General features: G+C 36.6%; 1 protein-coding gene across 1 annotated transcript in view; it reads right to left on the bottom strand.

The window, feature by feature from the left end:
• The window catches only part of sim (bHLH transcription factor single-minded), a 114,949-nt gene extending 89,210 nt beyond the window's left edge, over positions 1-25,739 (bottom strand). The window contains exon 1 of the mRNA XM_073964012.1: positions 25,473-25,739. The gene's annotated coding sequence lies outside the window, so the exon portion shown is untranslated. The remainder of the gene's footprint in view (positions 1-25,472) is intronic.
• Between the last annotated feature and the right edge of the window lie 226 nt (positions 25,740-25,965).

The following is a 25,965-nucleotide window of genomic DNA, read 5'->3' on the forward strand; positions in this document are numbered from 1 at the left end:
TATAATTTTGAAGTACTTAAATACTTCGCCTACTTTGCCACTACCATAAACACAACTAATGTTTGGTTTCGAAATCTGGGTACCTTCGCAAGCATATAAGGCAGTGTGTTTGAGAGTAAAATTCTTCGAAAGATTTATGGCCAATATGACGGTTGACGGTTAATATCGGCGTCGTATAATTAAACGTATCCAGATACAACGATTGCGTTGGATAGGTCATACCATACGAATGAGCAATGATGAACCCGGCCACATGGCGGTACACACCTAACTGGAATTTCAAGGTTTCAATGGAGTAAAAAAGTGAAAAGCGATATTGAAAAGCACAGTATTCCAAATTGTAAAAGTATAGAAACAGTTAGAAAAGCTTTTCTAAGTTTGGCTTTTAGGATAAATGTTCTAAGTAAGTAATATACGTCCATGGCCGTCAATAACCTTTTTACAGGTCGTCCACAAAGATTCCATTTTAGTATTTCGTAAGGGCTTCCTTGTGGTTGTCTTTAACGACTCCTTAGGGGTCGTCCATAGGTCATCTAAAATGACTATCTTTAGGTACTTTTCAAATGCCCCCTTCAAGCCGTCTACAACGATTCCCTTCAGATCGTCTATAAAGACTCTTCTAGTCTTTCGTAAAGACTCACTTCTGGTCTTCTAGAAAGACTCCTTCTTTTCGTCTGTATAGGCTCCATTCAAGACATCTCTTCATGTTATTTATAATGACCTTCAGGTCGTCTGTAAAATTCTCTTCATTGCGTCTATAAAAACTCAAATCATTTGTAAGGACTCCATAAAAATCCCCATCTATAACGGTTATATTCCGATTATCTATAAAGACCCTCTTCAGGTCGTCTATAAAGATTCATTTCTACAAAAACTCCCTTCTGGTCGTCTGTAAAGACTCCCTTCTGGTCATCTATAAAGTGTCCCTTCTGGTCGTCTATAAAGACTCTCTTCTGGTCGTCTAGAAAGAGTCCGCTCTGGTCCTATATAAAGACTCCCTTCTGGTCGTCTAGAAAGAGTCCCTTCTGGTCCCATATAAAGACTCCCTTCTGGTCGTCTATAAAGAACCGTTTTGGCCGTCTATAAGGAATCCCTTCTGGTCGTCTATAAAGACTCCTTTCTGGTCGTCTATAAAGACTCCCTTCTGATCGTCTATAAAGAGTTCCTTTTAGTGGTCTATAAGGACTCTCTTCTGGTCGTCTATAAGGACTCCTTTCTGGTCGTATAGAAACAGTCCCTTCTGGCCCTATATAAAGACTCCTTTCTGCTCGTCTATAAAAACTTCCTTCTGGTCGTCTATAAAGACTCATTTCTGGTCGTCTATAAAAACTCAATTCTGGTCGTCTATAAAGACTCACTTCTGGTCGTCTATAAAAATTCCTTTCTGGTCGTCTATAAAGACTCCTTCTGGTCATTTCCAAAGACACCCTTTTGGTCGTCTATAAAGACTCCCTTCTGGTCATCTATAAAGACTTCCTTCTGGTCGTCTATAAAGACTCTCTTCTGGTCATCTATAAAGACGTCCTTCTGGTCGTCTATAAAGACTCCGGTCTAGTCTTTTGAAAGGATTCCCTTCTGGACTTCTATAAAAACTCCTTTCTGGTCTTCTATAAGAACTCCTTTCTGATCTTCTACAAGAACTCCCTTCTGGTCGTCTATAAGGACTACCTTCTGGTCTTCTATAAAGACTCATTTCTGGTCGTCCATAAAGAGGTCTTTCTTGTCGTCTATAAAAACTCCCTTCTGGTCGTCTATAAGACTCCCTTATGGTCGTCTATAAGACTCCCTTCTGGTCGCCTGTAAGACTCCCTTCTGGTCATCTATAAAGAACCCTTTTGACCGTCAATAAATACTCCCTTCTGGTCGTCTATAAGTCTCCCTTCTGGTCGTCTAGAAAGAATCCCCTCTGGTCCTATATACATACTCCCTTCTGGTCATATATAAAGAACCCTTTTGGTCGCCTATAAGGACTCCCTTCTGGTCGTCTATAAAGACTCCCTTCTGGTCGTCTATAAGACGCCCTTCTGGTCGTATATAAGACACCCTTCTGGTCGTTTATAAGACTCCCTTCTGGTCGTTTATAAGACTCCCTTCTGGTCGTCTCTAAGACCCCCCTCTGGTCGTCTATAAGTCTCCCTTCTGGTCGCCTGTAAGACTCCCTTCTGGTCGTCTGGAAGAATCCCTTCTGGTCATCTATAAAGAACCCTTTTGGCCGCCTATAAAGACTCCCTTCCGGTCGTCTATAAAGACTTCCTTCTGGTCGTCTATAAGTCTCCCTTCTGGTCGTCTAGAAAGAATCCCCTCTGGTCCTATATACAGACTCCCTTCTGGTCATCTATAAAGAACCCTTTTGGTCGTCTATAAGGCCTCCCTTCTGGTCGTCTATAAATACTCCCTTCTAGTCGTCTATAAGTCTCCCTTCTGGTCGTCTATAAAGACTCCCTTCTGGTCATCTATAAGACTCCCTTCTGGTCATCTATAAGACTCCCTTCTGGTCGTCTATAAGACTCCCTTCTGGTCGTCTATAAGACTCCCTTTTGGTCGTCTATAAGTCTCCCTTCTGGTCGTCTAGAAAGAATCCCCTCTGGTCCTATATACAGATTCCCTTCTGGTCGTCTATAATGACCCCCTTCTGGTCGTCTATAATGACCCCCTTCTGGTCGTCAATAAAGACTCCCTTCTGGTCGTCTATAAAGACTCCTTTCTGGTCGTCTATAAAGACTCCCTTCTGGTCGTCTATAAAGACTCCCTTCTGGTCGTCTATAAAGACTCCTTTCTGGTCGTCTATAAAGACTCCTTTCTGGTCGTCTATAAAGACTCCCTTCTGGTCGTCAAGAAGAATTCCTTCTGGTGTCTAGAAAGAATTCCTTCTGGTCGTGTAGAAAGAATCGCTTCTGGTCGTCTAGAAAGAATCCCTTCTGGTCCTATATACATACTCCCTTCTGGTCATATATAAAGAACCCTTTTGGTCGCCTATAAGGACTCCCTTCTGGTCGTCTATAAAGACTCCCTTCTGGTCGTCTATAAGACGCCCTTCTGGTCGTATATAAGACACCCTTCTGGTCGTTTATAAGACTCCCTTCTGGTCGTTTATAAGACTCCCTTCTGGTCGTCTCTAAGACCCCCCTCTGGTCGTCTATAAGTCTCCCTTCTGGTCGCCTGTAAGACTCCCTTCTGGTCGTCTGGAAGAATCCCTTCTGGTCATCTATAAAGAACCCTTTTGGCCGCCTATAAAGACTCCCTTCCGGTCGTCTATAAAGACTTCCTTCTGGTCGTCTATAAGTCTCCCTTCTGGTCGTCTAGAAAGAATCCCCTCTGGTCCTATATACAGACTCCCTTCTGGTCATCTATAAAGAACCCTTTTGGTCGTCTATAAGGCCTCCCTTCTGGTCGTCTATAAATACTCCCTTCTAGTCGTCTATAAGTCTCCCTTCTGGTCGTCTATAAAGACTCCCTTCTGGTCATCTATAAGACTCCCTTCTGGTCATCTATAAGACTCCCTTCTGGTCGTCTATAAGACTCCCTTCTGGTCGTCTATAAGACTCCCTTTTGGTCGTCTATAAGTCTCCCTTCTGGTCGTCTAGAAAGAATCCCCTCTGGTCCTATATACAGATTCCCTTCTGGTCGTCTATAATGACCCCCTTCTGGTCGTCTATAATGACCCCCTTCTGGTCGTCAATAAAGACTCCCTTCTGGTCGTCTATAAAGACTCCTTTCTGGTCGTCTATAAAGACTCCCTTCTGGTCGTCTATAAAGACTCCCTTCTGGTCGTCTATAAAGACTCCTTTCTGGTCGTCTATAAAGACTCCTTTCTGGTCGTCTATAAAGACTCCCTTCTGGTCGTCAAGAAGAATTCCTTCTGGTGTCTAGAAAGAATTCCTTCTGGTCGTGTAGAAAGAATCGCTTCTGGTCGTCTAGAAAGAATCCCTTCTGGTCCTATATACAGACTCCCTTCTGGTCATCTATACAGAAACCTTTTGGTTATCTATAAGGACTCCCTTCTAGTCGCCTATAAAGACTCCCTTCTGGTCGTCTATAAAGACTCCATTCTGGTCGTCTATAAACACTCCCTTCTGGTCGTCTATAAAGACTCCTTCTGATAATCTATAAAGACTCCCTTCTGGTCGTCTATAACGACTCCTTTCTGGTCGTCTATAAAGACTACCTTCGGGTCATCTATAAAGACTCCCTTCTAGTCTTTTATAAGGACCCCTTCTGATCTTCTATATTGACTTCCTTCTGGTCGTCTATAAAGAGTCCCTTCTAGTCGTCTATAAAGACTCCCTTCTGGTCGTCTAGAAAGAGTCCCTTCTGGTCGTCTAGAAAGAGTCCTTTCTGGTCCTATATAAAGACTTCATTCTGTATAGGAATTCTGTAACTTTTATCGATTGAAAAGTTGTTAAAATTTCTTTTGTTTTTGTATCAACTACAAAACAAACAACTGAAATTGTTGTAAAATAAACAATGAGTAAAGTTGTTAAAAAGTTACAGAATAGGGGGGCTGGTCGTCTATAAAGAACCGTTTTGGACGTCTATAAAAACTCTCTTCTGGTCGTCTGTAAAGACTCTTGTCTATAAAGACTCTATAAAAATAACTATAAAAACTCCTTCCTGGTCTTCTATAAATACTACCTACTGGTCGTCTATAAAGACCTCCTTCAGCTCGTCTATAAAGACGTATTTTGCTTGTCTATAGAAACTCATTTCTACTTATCTATAAATACTACCATTTACTCGTCGAAAAACATCCCCGTTGCTCATCTATAAAGACGAGATCTAAAAAGTATATTCCCATTCTTATCGTTACCGATGTTCCAACAAAAACGATACAATACACTTTTCATTACCACAAAGGACGGAATATAAAAGAAGGTACAACATTACAAAGAAAAGAATACACTATTGTCAATATCCAAGAACCTGTAAAGGGAACCTGTTTGAATGAGCTTTGAAATATGAAACTGAACCTTACGATCCATCTAATGTAAAAAACCAACAACGGCAAACTATTCCCCCAACATATCGATTTAATTACAACAACGTCATTCATAGCATTAGAAAAAAGTCCAAATTATAGGGGTATGTAAATTTTGTAAATTTATTGACAAAAAAACTGAGAAGAAGAGGATTCATTCATAGAAATTGCGACATATCCTAAAGGATGCTCTCTCTTGTCTTTGAACACAACTAGATCAGTATCATCAGTACAATGTTACTCATTCAGTTTGGTGAACATCAATAATGTTGCGTAAATCCTATATTTACCCTCTTTGTTATTGAATTGTATGCAGTGCGGAGGAAGAACCCCTTTAAAATATATTCTTCTTCTTGTTATAAAAGGCAACAAAAAATCAAATGCCAAACAAAATATCAAGTAATGAAATGCGGGTAGCCGCGAGTTATCCGATATTGGGATAAACATAAGGAACCGAAACAATAACAATACCAAACAACGACAGGACATTACAAAGTAAATGTTGCAAATATGTATGTATGTCGTCATATGTGTTGTGGCAAGATAAGAAATCTCCGCTGATCATATGTGAAAGTGTAGAATGTGTTACTGTTTGTTGTTGGCAACATTATTTTGGCCTCCCATGTATTATTTTTATATTCTCTGCTTCTTCTTGTGTGTGGTGGTGTGTGCGTTTACGTTTTGTGTGTGAAATTATTGAAACATTCTTCAGGACTCTTATCCTGATCAAACTTCAATAGAATTCTGGTTTCAATTTGAACGTGCCACAAACAAAAGATTGATTTGCTTGTATCTCTTTGACCGCTCTGTGCTGATGCAAAGTTGCAATTAATTTTTTGGTCTGGTTACTTCTTCATCTTTCCAAATCTTTATTGATATTTGTTGGGACTGTTAAAGCACGTCCTTTGGGACGAATTTTGTTATTGTACAAAACATTTTCATTTTTGTTCAAAATCATTTTCTACGCAGCTCAGGATTATTGCATAAATTATAGAAAGTGACGAATTCAAATAGCGATGGAGATGATAAAGACAGTATTTGGTATTGATTGATATAAAAACACACATTTACATACTTGCTTGATTTTTTATGAAACACGAAAACATTTTGAACGAACGACTAGAACGCAGAATTTGTTGAAGAGCAGAATGCAATGTTTATAGACGACACGGCAGGAGACTTTGTAGATGAACGGAGGGGGTCTTCATAGATGACCAGAAGGCAGCTTTTGTTGGCGATCGGATGGGAGTATTTATAAACGATCTGAAAGGAGTTCTCACAATCTTTATAGACGACAAGATTGGGTTTTTTTAATGTGACCTAAAGGGTTGCCAGAATGGGATCCCTATTGGGGACCAGTATCCTGTATTCAGTGTCTCTATTTGGTAACATTTTAACAACTTTACTCATAGTTTATTTTACAATAATTTCATTTTTTTGTTTTGTTGTTGTTACAAAAACAAAAGAAATTTTAAAAACGTTTCAATCGATAAAAGTTACGGAATTCCTACACAGAACTCAATATTTATAGAAAACTAGTCTTTTGCACGACTAGAAGAGAGTTCTTACAGTCGACTAGAAGGTACTTTTTATAGATGACCGGAAGGAAGTTTTTACAGACGATCAAAGGGGGGTTATATATCACAAGAAGTTTAAAAAGATAAACAATAAGGCGACTTTGTAAAAGGAAGTTTTTATAGACGAAAAAACGGAGTCTTTAAAGACGCTTGTTATATTCGCGGAAGGAATCTTAATAGACGAGCGGAGGGGAGTCTTTATAGACGATAGGAGGCGAGTCTTTATAGACGAGAGGAGGCGAGTACACACACACGTTGGCCACGTATAACGCGATAGTTCTGTATGTGGTAAACTATGCGGCTCCAGTCTGGTCCCCGAGATTGTGTGATACGAACTGGAAAAAGATTCAAACTTGCCAGAATGCCGCCCTGAGAACAGCGACAGGGTGCCTCCTCAAATATTCAGTGGACCTTCTACATGAGGAGGCAAAAATTCTTCCTGTAAAGCAACACAATGAGATGCTTTCGTTGCAGTACCTGCTTGGATGTTATCGTGTGAGCCATCCCAATCACCATCTTGTGGGTAGGCCCGGCCCATTCAGGGAGATCAGGAAGGATATCCATGCTCTAGAGGGAGATGTCCAACGATACAGGAGAGAACTCCTAGATCAACAAGCATATCAAGCAGGATTGAATAGCATTCACACGGACGCAGTTGCCAAGGCCTTAAGCAATTATAGTGTGAATAAAGTACTCGGAGTACATCCTCCATCTATCGCAGCTGAGGAGCGTCAGCTGCCACGACAAACCAGAGTAGTTTTGGCTCAACTACGCTCGGGATATTGCAGTCGCCTATTGGGCGGAAATAGATCGCGCCGTCCAAGACATATGCCCAGTATGCGGCATGAGCCCGCACGACACACAACACCTTTGTGGCTACATCCCATCGAAGCAGCCATTTTTCTGCAACTGGAGATAGACCCAGAGCCAGATTGAACAGAGGAACGAACATATAAACATAATAAAAACACTGTTACAAAAACAACAACAACAACAGGAGGCGACTCTTTTTAAGCTAGCGGAAGGGAATGGACTAGCGGAAGGGAGTCTTTATAGACGAGCGGAAGAGAGTCTTTATAGACGATCGGAAGGGAGTCTTTATAGACCAACGGAAGAGAGTCTTTATAGACGAACGGAAGAGATTCTTTATAGACGAGCGGAAGGTAGTTTTTATAAATGAACGGAAGAGGGAGTCTTTATAGACGAGCGTATTGGAGTCTTTATAGACGAGTGTAAGGGAGTCTTTATAGACGAGCGTAAGGGATTCTTTATAGACGAGCGTAAGGGAGTTTTTTATAGACGAGAGGAAGGTAGTCTTTATAGACGAGCAGATGGAACTTTTTATAGCCGTGAAAAATAAAAATTTTATAGACGAACAAAAGACGAGCTGTAAGAGGAGTCTTTATAGATGGAAAAACGGCTTCTTATCAGAATTAAATTTTTATAGAGGTGCTGCAGGAAGTCTTTATAGACGAACTTATGGGACTGTTTATGGGCGATGTGAAGAAAGTCTTTTAGACTAGTAGGAGGAAGTTTCTATAGAGGAGCGAGTGGAAGGGTCTTTTTATATACGAGCTAATGGACTCTTTTATAGACAAGCGGAAGGGAATCTTTATAAATGAACGGAAGAGTGTCTTTATAGATTTCCTTCAGTCATTATAGACGAGCTGAATTCGCTCATTATAGACGATCTTCAAACAGACCTTAAACCCCACTTGAGCAAACACTTTTAAGAGGGAGATACCCTATGGTTTTGTAGCAGATATGGACCTTCTTGGAACTTGTTGAACGCTTGGAAGAAATATTAAGATGTACATGTTTCAGACAAAACGAATATCCAATTCACACGTTATCGTGCTCACAAGTCATTTCATGCTTGAATTGATCTTTCGGTTCTTTAATTTCAAAAATCACCGTGAATTTTACATTGTTTTAGGAAAGGGAGGTTTGAAGAAGAAACTGGACGAACATAACAAACAAAAGAAGAGGCATAAACTCTAAAACGTCTTGATATATCAATACTTTACAGTCGTTTTGATAAATAACAATTACATCGTATTGAATTATTGTCGAATTTTTAAAGTCTTCTTAATAGACAACCTAAAAGTCGTCTTAATAGATAAACTTAAAATCTTCTAAATAGGAATGATTAAAATCGTCTCTATAGACGGCCTAAAAGTCGTATTGATATAAAGCTACTTTAAAATCGTCACTATAGACCTGAAAGTCGTATTGGTAGACGATCTTAAAGTCGTGGAAATATACGACTTTAAAGTAGTCTTAATTTTAATTGGTGTCGGCAGGGCTTTTTAGAGCTTTTGTGACACTATCTCACAAAGTATGCAAGACCTGCCCCCAAAAAAATTATCCCATCGGTATAATAGGGGTCGCAAAGACAACCTGCTACAATAAAAATTTCAAAACAATCCGAGCCATGTACTCAAACTGCAGTTTTGCAAATTTTTGAAATTTATTGTTTCGAATATCCGAAGGAGTGGACCGATGTAGTCCATAAGGACTAAATCGACTCAAAATTATTATAAAATTTTTTCGATGAGGCACATTTTTTGATTGCATCAATGGATAGATACGCTCGATATTCCAAAGGCTTAAGAAATAAAACAAGGGTATTATCTGTAGGGAATCAATAGGAAGGTTTTTTAATTGACTAAAAATCATTCAAATCTTCAAAGATTTAAATTTTCCCACCGCAAAATAACTAACAACAATTTATTACTCATTACAAAATATTTCACACCAATTGTTGAGAGGTACACTAATCAGCAAATTCCGACCGGCAATTAACTTACGTTTAATGCCTCATTGATCGTTTGACGTTACGCTTAGATCATGTTACACGGAAGTTTCCCCCCGCTACCACCGGCAGGCAGGCAGAACATGGCAGACAAGTTGACGACTCAGCTAATCTGTGGCAATTGGAAGAATTAAAATAACAACTTGGAACAAAAAACCCAACAACAACATTAGAACAGCAACAAAAACAAAATATTAGAATAGTATATGAGGAGAACAACCATTTAATAAGTGTCGGTCGGTCGGTAAAACAAAAGGACAACAAAGGCAACAAAATCATTGTTGTTGTCGTTTTCTTTGTTTATTATTGCCAGCAGTGCAGAGAGGCGAAGGCGAGGAGGCCTTGGTTTAGTTACGTTGCTCAATTATCACGACATATTACGGTGATTGAGCATGAAATTGTTGAAGGAATGACTAAACAAACGGCTGGGCTGGTTGGATGGCTAGCTTAGTCAAGTACAAGGCACACAGAGACCAGCACACACACTTCTGTACAAAAAGATGTTAAATTGCATATACATATGTATATACGTATGTAGGAGGAATTGGTTCCTTTTGCTTGCTGGCATTTCTATTCTTCATCTTTTGATTTCGAAAAAAGGTTATGTGTTATTTTAGTGACTCTTTAATAGTAGAGCACTCCAAAACTAATTGTTGTAATAGTTGGTGTTGTTCTTTGGCTTGTCACACATGCGTTACAAAAACATCCTTATTTTTACTTCGACTTAACACATCAGAAACCCAACAACAAGAGTTGTCACTTTATTGCATAGCAACAGCCATAGGCCTATAGTTTCGAAATAGTTTCTAGTATTGGCATGCTTAAATTGATGTTTCGGTTCTTTAATTTCAAAAATCACCGTGTTTTACAGGAAGGGAAGGTTTGAAGAGAAATTGGACGAACATGAAGGTACAAAAGAAAAATCAAGGTTTTAAAGACGTCTAGATAAGCGATTTTAAGGTCTTGTTTGATGACCTTATACAAATGACAAGTAAATCGTCTTCACAGACGGCTTTATAATCGTATAGATAGACGATCTTAAAGTCATCTTAATAGACGAGTTTAAAGTCGTCTTCATAGACGACCTTAAAGTCGTATTCATAGACGACCTTAATGTCGTCTTAATAGACGACTTTAATGTCGTCTTAATAGACGACCTTAATGTCGTCTTGATAGACGACCTTATAATCGTCTTGATAGACGACCTTAAAGTCACCTTAATAGACAACCTCAAAGTGGTCTTAATAGACAACCTTAAAGTCGTCTTAATAGACGACCTTAAAGTCGCCTAATTCGTCTTAAAGGACGACCTTAAAGCCGTCTTAATAGACGACCATAAAGTCGCCTTATAGACGACCTTAAAATCGTCTTTATAGACGACCTTAAATTCGTCTTCATAGAGGACTTTACAGTCGTCTTAATAGACGACCTTAAAGTAAATAGTCTTAATAGACCTCCTTAAAGTCATCTTCATAGATGACTTTAAAGTCGTCTTCATAGACGACCTTAAATTCGTCTTCAGGGACGACCTTAAAGTCGTCTTGATAGACGACCTTAAAGTCGTCTTGATGGCGTTTACACTAGACAGTTTGTCTTCAAATACAACTCTGATTTACTAACACATGCATACATTTGTCGTTTGTCTCTCAGCTGTCCATCAGTTTTTCACAGACAGCCGGATTGAAAAATTTTTGACATTTTTGTGAAAAAGAAGTAAGATTATAATTCAAATGTGCTGAAAACAAAAGAATATGTACAAAACAAAATATGTGAACGGAAAACAAAAAGAAATCGGTGATTTTCATTCATAATTTTACAACTGTTTTCGCAGTTGTCGGGACGCCTACGTCACACAGGCAAGTTGTGGGATTTTGACAATCAATACATGAAGTCAACTGTCCTGTCATGTGTAAACGAAGGGTTAAAGTCGCCTTAATAGACAGCCTTAAAGACGTCTTAATAAACGACCTTAAATTCGTCTTAATAGACGACCTAAATGTCGTCTTAATGGACGACCTTTACGTCATCTTAATAGAAGACATCATCATTTCTGATTTTTGATGATACCAATGATCTAGAAATAGAGTAATATAATGTGAAAAAATCAAAATGTCATTTTTGGCCAGTTTTCTGAAATTCGTCTTAAAGGACAACCTTAAATTCGTCTTAATAGACGACCATAAAGTCGTCTTATAGAAGACCTTAAAATCGTCTTTATAGACTACCTTAAAGTGATAGACGACCTTAAAGTCGTCTTCATATACGACCTTAAAGTCGTCTTCATAGACGACCTTAAAGTCGTCTTCATAGACGATCTTAAAGTCGTCTTCATAGACGACCTTAAAGTCGTCTTCATAGACGACCTTAAAGTCGTCTTCATAGACGATCTTAAAGTCGTCTTCATAGACGACCTTAAAGTCGTCTTCATAGACGACCTTAAAGTCGTCTTCATAGACGACCTTAAAGTCGTCTTCATAGACGACCTTAAAGTCGTCTTCATAGACGACCTTAAAGTCGTCTTAATAGACCATCTTAAAGTCGTCTCAATAGACGACCTTAAAGTTGTCTCAATAGACGACCTTAAAGTCTTCTTAATAGACGACCTTAAAGTCGTCTTAATAGACGACCTTTAAGTCGTCTTAATAGACGACCTTAAAGTCGTCTTAATAGACGACCTAAAAGTCGTCTTAATTTACGAACTTAAAGTCGTCCTAATAGACGACCTTAAAGTCGTCCTAATAGACGACCTTAAAGTCGTCCTAATAGACGACCTTAAAGTCGTCTTAATAGACGACCTTAAAGTCGTCTTAATATACGACCTTAAATTCGTCTCAATAGACGACCTTAAAGTCGTCTTAATATACGACCTTAAAGTCGTCTTAATAGACGACCTTTAAGTCGTCTTAATAGACGACCTTTAAGTCGTCTTAATAGACGACCTTAAAGTCGTCTTAATAGACGACCTAAAAGTCGTCTTAATTGACGAACATAAAGTCGTCCTAATAGACGACCTTAAAGTCGTCCTAATAGACGACCTTAAAGTCGACTTCATAGACGACCTTAAAGTCGTCTTCATAGACGACCTTAAAGTCGTCTCAATAGACGACTTTAAAGTTGTCTCAATAGACGACCTTAAAGTCTTCTTAATAGACTACCTTAAAATCGATTCAATAGACGATTTTTAAGTCGTCTTAATAGACGACCTTAAAGTCGTCATAATATACGACCTTAAAGTCGTCTTAATAGACGACCTTAAAGTCGTCTTAATAGACGACCTTAACGTCGTCTTAATAGACGACCTTAACGTCGTCTTAATAGACGACCTTAAAGTCGTCTTAATAGACGACCTTTAAGTCATCTTAATAGACGACCTTAAAGTCGTCTTAATAGACGACCTTTAAGTCATCTTAATAGACGACCTTAAAGTCGTCTTAATAGACGACCTTAAAGTCGTCTTAATAGACGACCTTAAAGTCGTCTTAATAGACGACCTTAAAGTCGTCTTAATAGACGACCTTAAAGTCGTCTTAATAGACGACCTTAAAGTCGTCTTAATAGACGACCTTAAAGTCGTCCTAATAGACGACCTTAAAGCCGCCCTAATAGACGACCTTAACCTTAAGTCTTAATAGACGACCTTAAAGTCGTCTCAATAGACGACCTTAAAGTCGTCTTAATAGACGACCGTTAAGTCGTCTTAATAGACGACCTTAAAGTCGTCTTAATAGACGACCTAAAAGTTGTCTTAATAGACGACCTTAAAGTCGTCCTAATAGACGACCTTAAAGTCGTCCTAATAGACGACCTTAAAGTCGTCCTAATAGACGACCTTAAAGTCGTCTTAATAGACGACCTTAAAGTCGACTTCATAGACGACCTTAAAGTCGTCATAATATACGACCTTAAAGTCGTCTTAATAGACGACCTTAACGTCGTCTTAATAGACGACCTTAACGTCGTCTTAATAGACGACCTTAAAGTCGTCTTAATAGACGACCTTAAAGTCGTCTTAATAGACGACCTTTAAGTCATCTTAATAGACGACCTTAAAGTCGTCTTAATAGACGACCTTTAAGTCATCTTAATAGACGACCTTAAAGTCGTCTTAATAGACGACCTTAAAGTCGTCTTAATAGACGACCTTAAAGTCGTCTTAATAGACGACCTTAAAGTCGTCTTAATAGACGACCTTAAAGTCGTCTTAATAGACGACCTTAAAGTCGTCTTAATAGACGACCTTAAAGTCGTCTTAATAGACGACCTTAAAGTCGTCTTAATAGACGACCTTAACGTCGTCTTAATAGACGACCTTAAAGTCGTCTTAATAGACGACCTTTAAGTCATCTTAATAGACGACCTTAAAGTCGTCTTAATAGACGACCTTAAAGTCGTCTTAATAGATGACCTTAAAGTCGTCTTAATAGACGACCTTAAAGTCGTCCTAATAGACGATCTTAAAGCCGCCCTAATAGACGACCTTAACGCCGCCCTAATAGACGACCTTAAAGTCGTCTTCATAGACGACCTTTAAGTCATCTTAATAGACGACCTTAAAGTCGTCTTCATAGACGACCTTTAAGTCATCTTAATAGACGACCTTAAAGTCGTCTTAATAGACGACCTTAAAGTCGTCTTAATAGACGACCTTAAAGTCGTCTTAATAGACGACCTTTAAGTCATCTTAATAGACGACTTTAAAGTCGTCTTAATAGACGACCTTAAAGTCGTCTTAATAGACGACCTTAAAGTCGTCTTAATAGACGACCTTAAAGTCGTCTTAATAGACGACCTTAAAGTCGTCTTCTTAGACGACCTTAAAGTCGTCTTCTTAGACGACCTTAAAGTGGTCTTCTTAGACGACCTTAAAGTCGGCTTCTTAAACGACCTTAAAGTCATCTTCTTAGGCGACCTTAAAGTCGTCTTCATAGACGACCTTAAAGTCGTCTTAATAGACGACCTTAAAGTCGTCTTAATAGACGACCTTAAAGTCGTCTTAATAGACGACTTTAAAGTCGTCTTTATAGACGACTTTAAAGTCGTCTTTATAGACGACCTTAAAGTCATCTTAATAGATGACCTTAAAGTCATCTTAATAGACGACCTTAAAGTCGTCTTAATAGACGACCTTAAAGTCGTCTTAATAGACGACCTTAAAGTCGTCTTAATAGACGACCTTAAAGTCGTCTTAATAGACGACCTTAAGTCGTCTTAATAGACGACCTTAAAGTCGTCTTAATAGACGAATAGACGACCTTAAAGTCGTCTTAATAGACGACCTTAAAGTCGTCTGAATAGACGACCTTAAAGTCGTCTGAATAGACGACCTTAAAGTCGTCTTAATAGACGACCTTAAAGTCGTCTTAATAGACGACCTTAAAGTCGTCTTAATAGACGACCTTAAAGTCGTCTTAATAGACGACCTTAAAGTCGTCTTAATAGACGACATTAAAGTCGTCTTAATAGACGACCTTAAAGTCGTCTTAATAGACGACCTTAAAGTCGTCTTAATAGACGACCTTAAAGTCGTCCTAATAGACGACCTTAAAGCCGCCCTAATAGACGACCTTAAAGTCGTCTTAATAGACGACCTTAAAGTCGTCTTAATAGACGACCTTAAAGTCGTCCTAATAGACGACCTTAAAGCCGCCCTAATAGACGACCTTAAAGTCGTCTTAATAGACGACCTTAAAGTCGTCTTAATAGACGACCTTAAAGTCGTCTTAATAGACGAATAGACGACCTTAAAGTCGTCTTAATAGACGACCTTAAAGTCGTCTTAATAGACGACCTTAAAGTCGTCTTAATAGACGACCTTAAAGTCGTCTTAATAGACGACCTTAAAGTCGTCTTAATAGACGACCTTAAAGTCGTCTGAATAGACGACCTTAAAGTCCTCTGAATAGACGACCTTAAAGTCGTCTTAATAGACGACCTTAAAGTCGTCTTAATAGACGACCTTAAAGTCGTCTTAATAGACGACCTTAAAGTCGTCTTAATAGACGACATTAAAGTCGTCTTAATAGACGACCTTAAAGTCGTCTTAATAGACGACCTTAAAGTCGTCCTAATAGACGACCTTAAAGCCGCCCTAATAGACGACCTTAAAGTCGTCTTAATAGACGACCTTAAAGTCGTCTTAATAGACGACCTTAAAGTCGTCCTAATAGACGACCTTAAAGCCGCCCTAATAGACGACCTTAAAGTCGTCCTAATAGACAACTTTAAAATCTCCAATTCTTAATAGACGACCTTAAAGTCGTCTTAATAGACGAATAGACGACCTTAAAGTCGTCTTAATAGACGACCTTAAAGTCGTCTGAATAGACGACCTTAAAGTCGTCTGAATAGACGACCTTAAAGTCGTCTTAATAGACGACCTTAAAGTCGTCTTAATAGACGACCTTAAAGTCGTCTTAATAGACGACCTTAAAGTCGTCTTAATAGACGACATTAAAGTCGTCTTAATAGACGACCTTAAAGTCGTCTTAATAGACGACCTTAAAGTCGTCTTAATAGACGACCTTAAAGTCGTCCTAATAGACGACCTTAAAGCCGCCCTAATAGACGACCTTAAAGTCGTCTTAATAGACGACCTTAAAGTCGTCCTAATAGACGACCTTAAAGCCGCCCTAATAGACGACCTTAAAGTCGTCTTAATAGACGACCTTAAAGTCGTCTTAATAGACGACCTTAAAGTCGTCTTAATAGACGAATAGACGACCTTAAAGTCGTCTTAATAGACGACCTTAAAGTCGTCTTAATAGACGACCTTAAAGTCGTCTTAATAGACGACCTTAAAGTCGTCTTAATAGACGACCTTAAAGTCGTCTGAATAGACGACCTTAAAGTCCTCTGAATAGACGACCTTAAAGTCGTCTTAATAGACGACCTTAAAGTCGTCTTAATAGACGACCTTAAAGTCGTCTTAATAGACGACCTTAAAGTCGTCTTAATAGACGACCTTAAAGTCGTCTTAATAGACGACCTTAAAGTCGTCTTAATAGACGACATTAAAGTCGTCTTAATAGACGACCTTAAAGTCGTCTTAATAGACGACCTTAAAGTCGTCCTAATAGACGACCTTAAAGCCGCCCTAATAGACGACCTTAAAGTCGTCTTAATAGACGACCTTAAAGTCGTCTTAATAGACGACCTTAAAGTCGTCCTAATAGACGACCTTAAAGCCGCCCTAATAGACGACCTTAAAGTCGTCTTAATAGACGACCTTAAAGTCGTCTTAATAGACGAATAGACGACCTTAAAGTCGTCTTAATAGACGACCTTAAAGTCGTCTTAATAGACGACCTTAAAGTCGTCTTCTTAGACGACCTTAAAGTCGTCTTCTTAGACGACCTTAAAGTCGTCTTCTTAGACGACCTTAAAGTGGTCTTCTTAGACGACCTTAAAGTCGTCTTCTTAGGCGACCTTAAAGTCGTCTTCTTAGGCGACCTTAAAGTTGTCTTCCTGGTAGGGGCGTCCTCATCGAACGTAGAGCTATTAATCTGCTCAGCCAACACTATACCCCCCTCTGGTCGTTTCCGAAGACCGAATGCCACAACTCATTATGAGGAATAAAGTCCCACAAGACCAGACTGTTATGACCTTACAAAAGTGGGCTAATATTGAGCCTTTAACCTGGAGTACAGCTATTTATCGGCGGGTTGTATACGTACAACAACTCTACCTCGGCAGCAGGGACGTACGCAAGGGGGGGGCACAGGGGGCCCGGGCCCCCCCCGAAATGGTTTGGTCCGACAAAATTTTTTAAGCTACTTTAACAAATTATTACGATTTTTTCTCTAAAATAATTTTTGTTTTTCAAATTTCAAATGAAAACTTATATTGTTCTAAAGGTTCTGTATTGAAAATGTACTTTGTCAACAAGTTGTATAAGAAATACATATAAAGGTCTTGAGGCTTTAAACTCATTCTGTATTCAAAACGATTACAAATTCAGTATTGTGCGGATTAGAAGTGCATAAAATGAAATGTCTATTGGACAATATGTATGACATATCAAGGGTTTTCCGTGGAATATATCTCGAAATCCAGTTAGAAAATTGTTTTACTGCCTTAATCAAAATTTTTTATTCCTATTTTATATCAACTTGTTGCTAAACAGTGGGATAAAATAATGGAAAAAAAATGTATTGTTGTGCATTATAAAGTGATAATATCTGCTATAAATAGCATACCCATCTGAATTTGTCTATATCAGTAACAAATTTGTAGCTGAAAACAACCGTAAACGAAATTAATGCTCAAACTTTGGTTTTATGGTATTGTATTAAAATCTGATCTTATAGTACGTTTATATATAACCGGTAACTGGGTTTCAAATGTCAATTCCTTTGCGTATAAGTCAAATAAATCCTCATTAAGAAGGTTAACCCTGCAACATGGCCTTATTTGTATTGTATATCACGGTGCTCTTGAACCATCTTTAAATGAAAGAAGCTTAGATAAGAAAATCAAAAAACCAAAAAATCCAATTTTTAGCCCTATCAAAATGGAACCAAAAGAAATGTTGTAGGAGTGAAAATTCTCTACAATATTGTTCGTATATGATATTTTCGTAGGTTTTACCATTTTTTAAAACAATGTCATGACTACAATTTCCCAACTTAAACTTATATAACACAAACATGGTGTAACCGAGTAAAAAAATTACGAACCCTAATCTTGTAGAGAATTTTCACAGCTAATCGATTTTCTGTAGTCCCATTTCGATAAGACTTACTGTTTTGAAGCAAATCGTGAAAACCTAACAAAAAACTCTAAAAATGTGACCTGAACTTCTATATCGCAAAACTGGTAAAACCTAGGAACAAATCAAACTAATTTTCAAAGTTACAACATTATCTTTAGCCCCGATAGGACTTGCGGTTTCCAAGCAAAATCGCGAAAACCTAAAAAAATTGAACTACTTTAAAATTTCCTATAGCGTTTTTTTTTTTCTTATTTTTGGATTTTTCTCATCTCATCAACTTCCCAGTTGTAAGCTCATTTCATTTAACGTTGGTTCAAGAGCACCGTGGTATTGAACCCTCAGCCGTTAAGCTAACGATAAAAATGTACCTCATCGAAATAATGTTCTAAGACAAATCATGTATTTTGACGAAACCCGCGTCAAACAATTTGGAGTCGATTTATCCCAGTTCGTCCGTCTGTCTGGCTCGTGCCCATTATAACTCTCGAACAGAGTTGGTCCAAATTTTGGATCTCGCAATATTTTGTACAAACTTCCTTTGGACTCCAGACTTCAAAATGCTTCCCTAAAATCTTGAGCAAAATCTAATTGGATTTTTTGAGACTTAAAGTAGTTTCAAATATGGATTATATCGGTTCACTCCTTCAGGTGCCTCCAACACAAAATTTCAATTATCCGATTTGACCGAAACTATAAATATCCTAAAATTACGTACATATATCATGTGCCAAGAGGGTCTATTTGGGACAACATCTTCGGATATATCCCTCAAAAAAGTTCAACATCAATGTAGTTTAGGGGATGTTCGAGGAGCCATTGCACATGTTGACCAATGGTACTTCTTGCGGTCTTGTTTACAGCGATATTGTATTTTTAGTCTCTAAATCTTACGTCGACCAACTAAATTGAATTCCAAAATTAGGTCCACCTCCAAAATTGACTAAATCAGTCAATTCTTTCGGTTATCGTCTGTGCCAAAGTGCACAACTTTCATCGAAGTCACATTTTTGAGCACAACATAAGCATTTATTCGTAACGCCAACAATCGTTAAGTTGTACACCCCAAATGTTTCGAAATTATTGTCGGAAAGTTTACACGTCCAAAAAAGGAGACGAAATTCTGAAACTTCTTGGCTATACAATTTATAGAAAAAAAGGCTATATTTAAAGTCTCAACTCACCCAGGCTGAGGGTATATCCCTGTAGGCAAACCCGACTCTTACTTTTTACTTGCTTTCAAGAAAACAAAAGTTATGAATTATCATAAGTTTGTCTCCGCTGTGCCGACAGAAGTGATTGGTCGTTGGAAAGTTTTTAAGGTCATAGAGTCCATAAACATATAGTCATACAATTAAGATAGAAATAAGCGGGAACAACAGCCATTGATGTATCAGATGGAGTTTTTCGACTTAACCTATTTTTTGAGAATTTAGCTAAAATGTTGCCGAGTTTTTTAGAGGTATTTTTTCGACCATGTTTTTCATAGTCTCAAACAGTACTGCGAGTTAGATTCGGAGTCTATAAGTCATACATTGCATCGCCCGGCTCCTGATGATTTTTTTTTTATGTAATTTTCTGAATTTTTAGTTGACTTTCACGAACTTTATCACTTCTGGTAAAATAGTGAAGTTTTGCTGCTTTTTTGCAGTTAAAGAATATTATTTTCTTACAATAATACAAAACTTTTTTAATGGCACTGATGTTGGTGTGTGATATATGGTAACATGGGGCGGCTTCGCCACTGGGGCGCCTTCGCCAGCGCCGATTTTCTTGATAATTATAACTGCTACAAAAATGCCGTTAGAGGGAAAATTGTGAGTTTAATGAAGATCTTTCATCTCCCAAAAACTGGCATTTCTATCAAATATATGATTGCTGAAGCACGCGGTTTCATGTTTTTGGGGTATTGCGAAAAATATTTATGGTTGGTATACTTTGTGATATCTTGTATACCTTTTGTGATATCAAAATTATATTTTATACCGTTAATAGACAACTACTGAAGAATATAAATCCAAATAATTTGCATGATAAAAGTAATTATAAATGCAAATATATTCATATTATGAACTATGTAGGGGGTGGGGCGGCTACGCCATGATAGGTGTGTTGTGGGTTAATGTGAAAAATATGTCAGGTTTAACACAAATTGTTTATGCTATTGATATACCACTGTATAATGTGAAGTTGAAATCAAATATTGTGCTAAACCTATCTAAAATTCAAGTAATTAACGGCTACAATATGTTTCTTTTTGAAAATGTTAGAACCATTTTTGATTATTAAATAGAAAACATGTTCTTTTTATGCATAATGTTGATATTTGAGGAGGAAGTATGGTAAATGCCAGTTTTAGAGTCCGTTGATATATGTCCTATGTCGGTGGCGAAGCTACCCCATGGGTGGGGAGGCTTCGCCACTTTTTAGACATTTTGTAAATTCTTAAAAATAATAATTTAAAAACAAGATTATAATCATTTATATATCAAAATTTGTAGTCAAGACATGCTAATATTCTTACCAAAAATAATATTTGGAAAACTTTAATGATGTCGATATGAGAACATATTGAACAAAAACGTGGCGAAGGCGCCCCATGTTACCATATGTACTTTAAAGAAAAATCGGCGTTATGTTCGGAACGAACTGTTTATCCTCCAAACACTGCATATATCTATTCGACATATTCGCGAATGCAATCCCTGTGTTCGAACGTGGCTCTTTTTGCACCACTTTTTGCTTGGAAGTTCTACCACCAAAAGGATTTCCAAAATCCATATTACAGACGATATTTTTAAAAACTATGCTAGAATTATAGAAAATCTTTCGAAAGATATTTGCTGCGGGATTTGGAACGCAAAATGCCAAATAAGAGGTAATGTGGTTGAAAATTCTGGGATACATCAAAAGGTACATCTATATGGGTAATATTCATTTGAAAATATTTTTAGTTATTACTTCAATTCTGTTGGAGAATTTGGTAAAAACTTTTGTATGGAGACTATACCGAACGTGGTGTGATATGGTTTATTTTCAATTATAAACATCCAAGGACTAATATATTATAATCAGTTCCAAATTTCAATCTTGTATCTAAAATATTATGATCTCTCTCTGTTTAATGTACATACTTTGTGGCGATACTGAATATACACAAAATCAACTAAAAGCCCTTTAAAATAGCTTTACGTAACGATACACAACATTTTTAATATTCATGATTTTTAGTCAAGTTGGGCCCCCCCCCGAAATGAAATCCTGCGTACGTCCCTGCTCGGCAGTTCAATGTTCCGACATCAAACGACCTTTAACTCGTCTTCATAGAACCCCTTTAAGCCCTCTTCATAGACGACCTTAAATATGTGTATGGGTATATATAATATTCTAAACATTCTTTAACCCACTGTATTTGCAGAAACAAACAAACATTACTACAACATTGCAAAATAAGAAAAAAAACACAAAACAAAAATCACTTTCCATTTGTTCTGGATTTGGTCAATTGGTTGCACATACTTATGTTTTATTGCAAAGCAAAGCTGGACAATTTGTCGGTTTTATTTTGAGTGTGTAAAAATTGCGCACGCGTGAAGTGACAACGTTTTGAAGTTTGTCACTTGAATTTGATGGAAGTCCAGTATACGTTTCTCTCTACTCTTAACACATTATCCGTCTCCGTATCTCGCTGACCATTTGTCTGGACTTTGCTGCAGTCTTTTGATGCATCTGTAAGTTTCTTTCATCCGTCTGTCTCTCTCACTTCAGTGTTTATGCATAATATTTTTCTTAGGAAAAATATGCGTTAATTTTTTTTTGCTTTTCAGTTGTCATAAATTTAATTCATGCGTTTTCTTTTGCCTTTGTGGCAAGTATTGTTGTCACAGTATTTTTTATATGAGGATCTCTTTTATTTTACAAAACACGTTAAAGGCAATTTTTTCATTTCGTGGAATGCTAAATTTTTAGTCTGTGTGTCAAATGTTGATAATATGTATTTTGGTTTTCTATTTTAAAGCAGAAATCTTTCAAGTCGTTGCGAGCCATGAAATAACCCAGAATAGGTTATAATAATAAAAATATTTCATATTTAATGGAATATTAAAAATTTTATAATTAAAAAAGAAAATACATATCAGCGGCCAAATACCCACGTAAATGTATAAAACACATTTGCATTTGAAAAACAAAAAGTTCTAGGACAGAGAAGCCACTACATAGTCGATACGTCCGAAGATCTGCTTTACCACCAGTGAAACCAGGTAACGTAATTTGGTGACTTTGTGGGTTCGAGTCTTGGCTTTCCTTTTTCACTTGCAAATAATTTGCGATCATCAAGCTTAACTCTAAACGAGAAAATTAATAAAAAAGTTTAAGTTTTAAAACTTAAATGCTGAGACAAATTGAACCTAAATGCATATTATCAGGCATGGCACAGCTACTTCAGAAAACTAAAAATGAAAAATTTTCTGTATGAAACCACTTTTGGTTTCCCAAGTTGAATTGTTTTTTTTTTTTTTTTTTTGAAACACGTCGCTTTAAAACACTCCAAAAACGCTTAAAAATAATAAAGTATTGTTTTTTAAAAAAATCACATTTATCTCATTTTTTTATCATTTTAATTAAAAAAATTCGCAAATTTACTTTCGTTAATGTAAATTTTATTAATAAATTATATAGTATATAATTTTTGTTGTAAATTTGTAAAAACTAAGCAATCTGGCATTACGAATGTAAAAATATAAAAGAAAACAAAAGAAGAAGGAACTCAAACAAGGTATTTTTCAATGCTATGTTTATTACTTTGTGCCTCGATTACAATAACAATAGAAAAATTGAAATTCCAATAAAAATTAACTTTCTTTTCGCATTAACAAATTTTCTTTCAGCTGAATATGTTAACAATTCCCACTTCTACACTGTTTTCTAATCATATGTTTTTGTTTTATTTCTTTTGATACGATTTTCGAAATTCATCAAATCAATCGGAATCTGAAGAATCCAAAACAAAAACGATCGAAATGAAACCATTCCGATCGGAATCTGTGACATGCCTATATGAAGCAATTTTCTTCCCAAAAATCAAAAACACAATCCTTTAGAAAATTTTCCTAAAATATCCACGTTTATGTAAAGAGAGTTTCCTGTATTTTTTAAATATCCACGCTTATGTGGAGTATAATCATTCAGAAAATGTTCCTTAAATATCCACGCTTATGTGGAGTATAGTCCTTCAGAAATGTGCTTATAATATCCAAGCAAATGTGGAGTATAGTCCTTTAGAAAATATCTTTAAAATATCCACCCTTATGTGGAGTATAGACCTCAAAAAATACTCTTAAAACATCCACGCTTATGTGGAGTACAGTCCCTCAGAAAATATTCTTAAAACATCCACGCTTATGTAGAGTATAGTCCTTCAGAAAATATTCTTAAAATATCCACGCTTATGTGGAGTATAGTCCTACAGAAGAAAAATCTTAAAATATCCACGCTTATGGGAAGAATAGTCCCTTCAGAAAATATTCTTCAAATATCCACTCGTATGTGGAATATTGTCCTTCAGGAAATATTCCTAAAATATTTACGCTTATGTGGAGTATAGTCCTACAGAGGAAAAATCTTAAAATATCCACGCTTATGGAAAGAATAATCCCTCAGAAAATATTCCGAAAATATCCACACTTATGTGGAGTACAGTCCTTCAGCAAATATTCTTAAAATATCCACTCTTATGTGGAGTACAGACCTTCAGAAAATATTCTTAAAATATCCACTCTTATGTGGAGTACAGACCTTAAGAAAATATTCTTAAAATATCCACGCGTATGTGGAGTATTGTCCTTCAAAAATATTCTTCAAATATCCACAATTATGCGAAGTATTGTTCTTAAGAAAATATTCTTAAAATATCCACGCTTTTGTGGAGTATACTTCTACAGAAGAAAAATTTTGAAATACCCCCGCTTATGGGAAAATTAGTCCCTCAAAAAAATATTCTTAAAATACCCACGCTTATGGGAAAAATAGTCCCTCAAAAAAATATTCTTAAAATATCCACGTCTATGTGGAGTATAGGCCCCAGGAAATATTCTTAAAATATCCACGCGTATGTGGAGTATTGTCCTTCATAAAATCATAAAATTCATAAAATAATTCTTAAAATATCCACGCTTATGTGGAGTATATTTCTACAGAAGAACAATCTTAAAATACCCACGCTTATTGGAAGAAAAGACCCTCAGAAAATATTCTTAAAATATCCACGCTTATGTGGAGTATTGTCCTTCAGAAAATATTCTTAAAATATCCACGCTTATGTGGAGTATTGTCCTTCAGAAAATATTCTTAAAATATCCACGCTTATGTGGAGTATTGTCCTTCAGAAAATATTCTTAAAATATCCACGCTTATGTGGAGTTTTGTCCTTCAGAAAATATTCTTAAAATATCCAAGCTATCCTATTTCGATAGGACTTCCGGTTTCCAAGAAAATCGTGAAAACTCTAAACACCCTAAAAATGTCAACATGAATCGTTATTTATTTAAAAAGCGCTCCGGCGATTTTTTTGTTTTTTTTTTTTTTTGTTTTTTTATTTTTCTCATCTATGAAGATTGTAGTTTTAGAATCCGCAAAATCCAGGTATAAGCACCTTCCATTTAAAGTTACTTCAAGAGCACCGTGAATATTCTTAAAATAGCCAGGCTTATGTAGTGCATACTCCTTAAAAAATGTTCTTACAAAATTCATGTGGTATTATGTGGTACATAATATTCTTTAAAATCCACTCTGCTTCTCCACACAATCTTTGAAAAATTATTCATAAAAAAACCGGGCTTGTGTGGAGCATAATTCTTGAAAAAAATATTCTTAAAAAATGCGCACTTATGTGACCATAATCTTTAAAAAATATTTTTGAAAAATCCACTCTTTTGTGGAACATAATCTTTGAAAAAAAAATTGTTAAAAAAATACACGCGTATGTGGAGAATATTCCGAAAAAAATCTGCGCTTTTATGGAGCATAAAGAAGATCCTTCTAAAAATATCCTTACCAAAACCATGATTTTGTGGATAAAAGTCCTTCAAAAATATTTTATTTATTTTTATTTTTTATGTGCATATAATCCTTGAGAATATATATTTCTCCCGACAAAACTAGCTCATATTTTCATGCCTACTTGTTTTTACTTTTATCAGTCAGTATTTTGGAAGAAAAATTTTATAAGACATGTATTTCGTCTTATAAAATTTTTCTTCCAAAATTCTCTGCATGGATCAGAGAGTTTCTTCAGATTTCAGTTTGAATTCGATGCAACAAAATAGTTTTTAATTTGGTAAACCAAAATTAATGTTCATACCTAGTTAGTATTCTCAATTATAATGAAATTGTACTCACTTCCGATAAGAGTTTCCTATGCCGTCGGCAGTTGATTAAAGGCAGTTACTTTTAGTTGAATATCCGTTATCAGAGTAACCGCCGGTAAACTCAATTCCTGTTATAAAATATGCTGCAGATGTTGTCCACCTTTTGGGGTTAATGTAGCGGAGCGCATATATATTATTTATGTAGCTTTACACTATAATATCATAATTTTCTTAAATGGTCACGATTTCACACTTTCACAAATTGTATTTTCTTATTCAAATTTATTTTTTGTTTTAATAAAACACACAGATACAATTTTAAAACACTTCTTTGCAAGATATCCTTTATTAAGCATTGATATAATTATAATTATTTCTATTTATTTTTTGCAATCCGATTATAATTTATTTCCTTTGTATAGAGTTTTAAGAAAAATGGTATAAAACTTCAATTCAATTTGGTATCGGGGAAATATTGAAAGAAAATCCGAAAGCCCCACATGGGAATAAGCCGAATTTGTATT

The sequence above is a fragment of the Musca autumnalis genome, unplaced genomic scaffold, assembly GCF_047663935.1.
Source record: "Musca autumnalis isolate F117 unplaced genomic scaffold, ASM4766393v1 scaffold_1, whole genome shotgun sequence".
Classification (NCBI taxonomy): Eukaryota; Metazoa; Arthropoda; class Insecta; order Diptera; family Muscidae; genus Musca; species Musca autumnalis.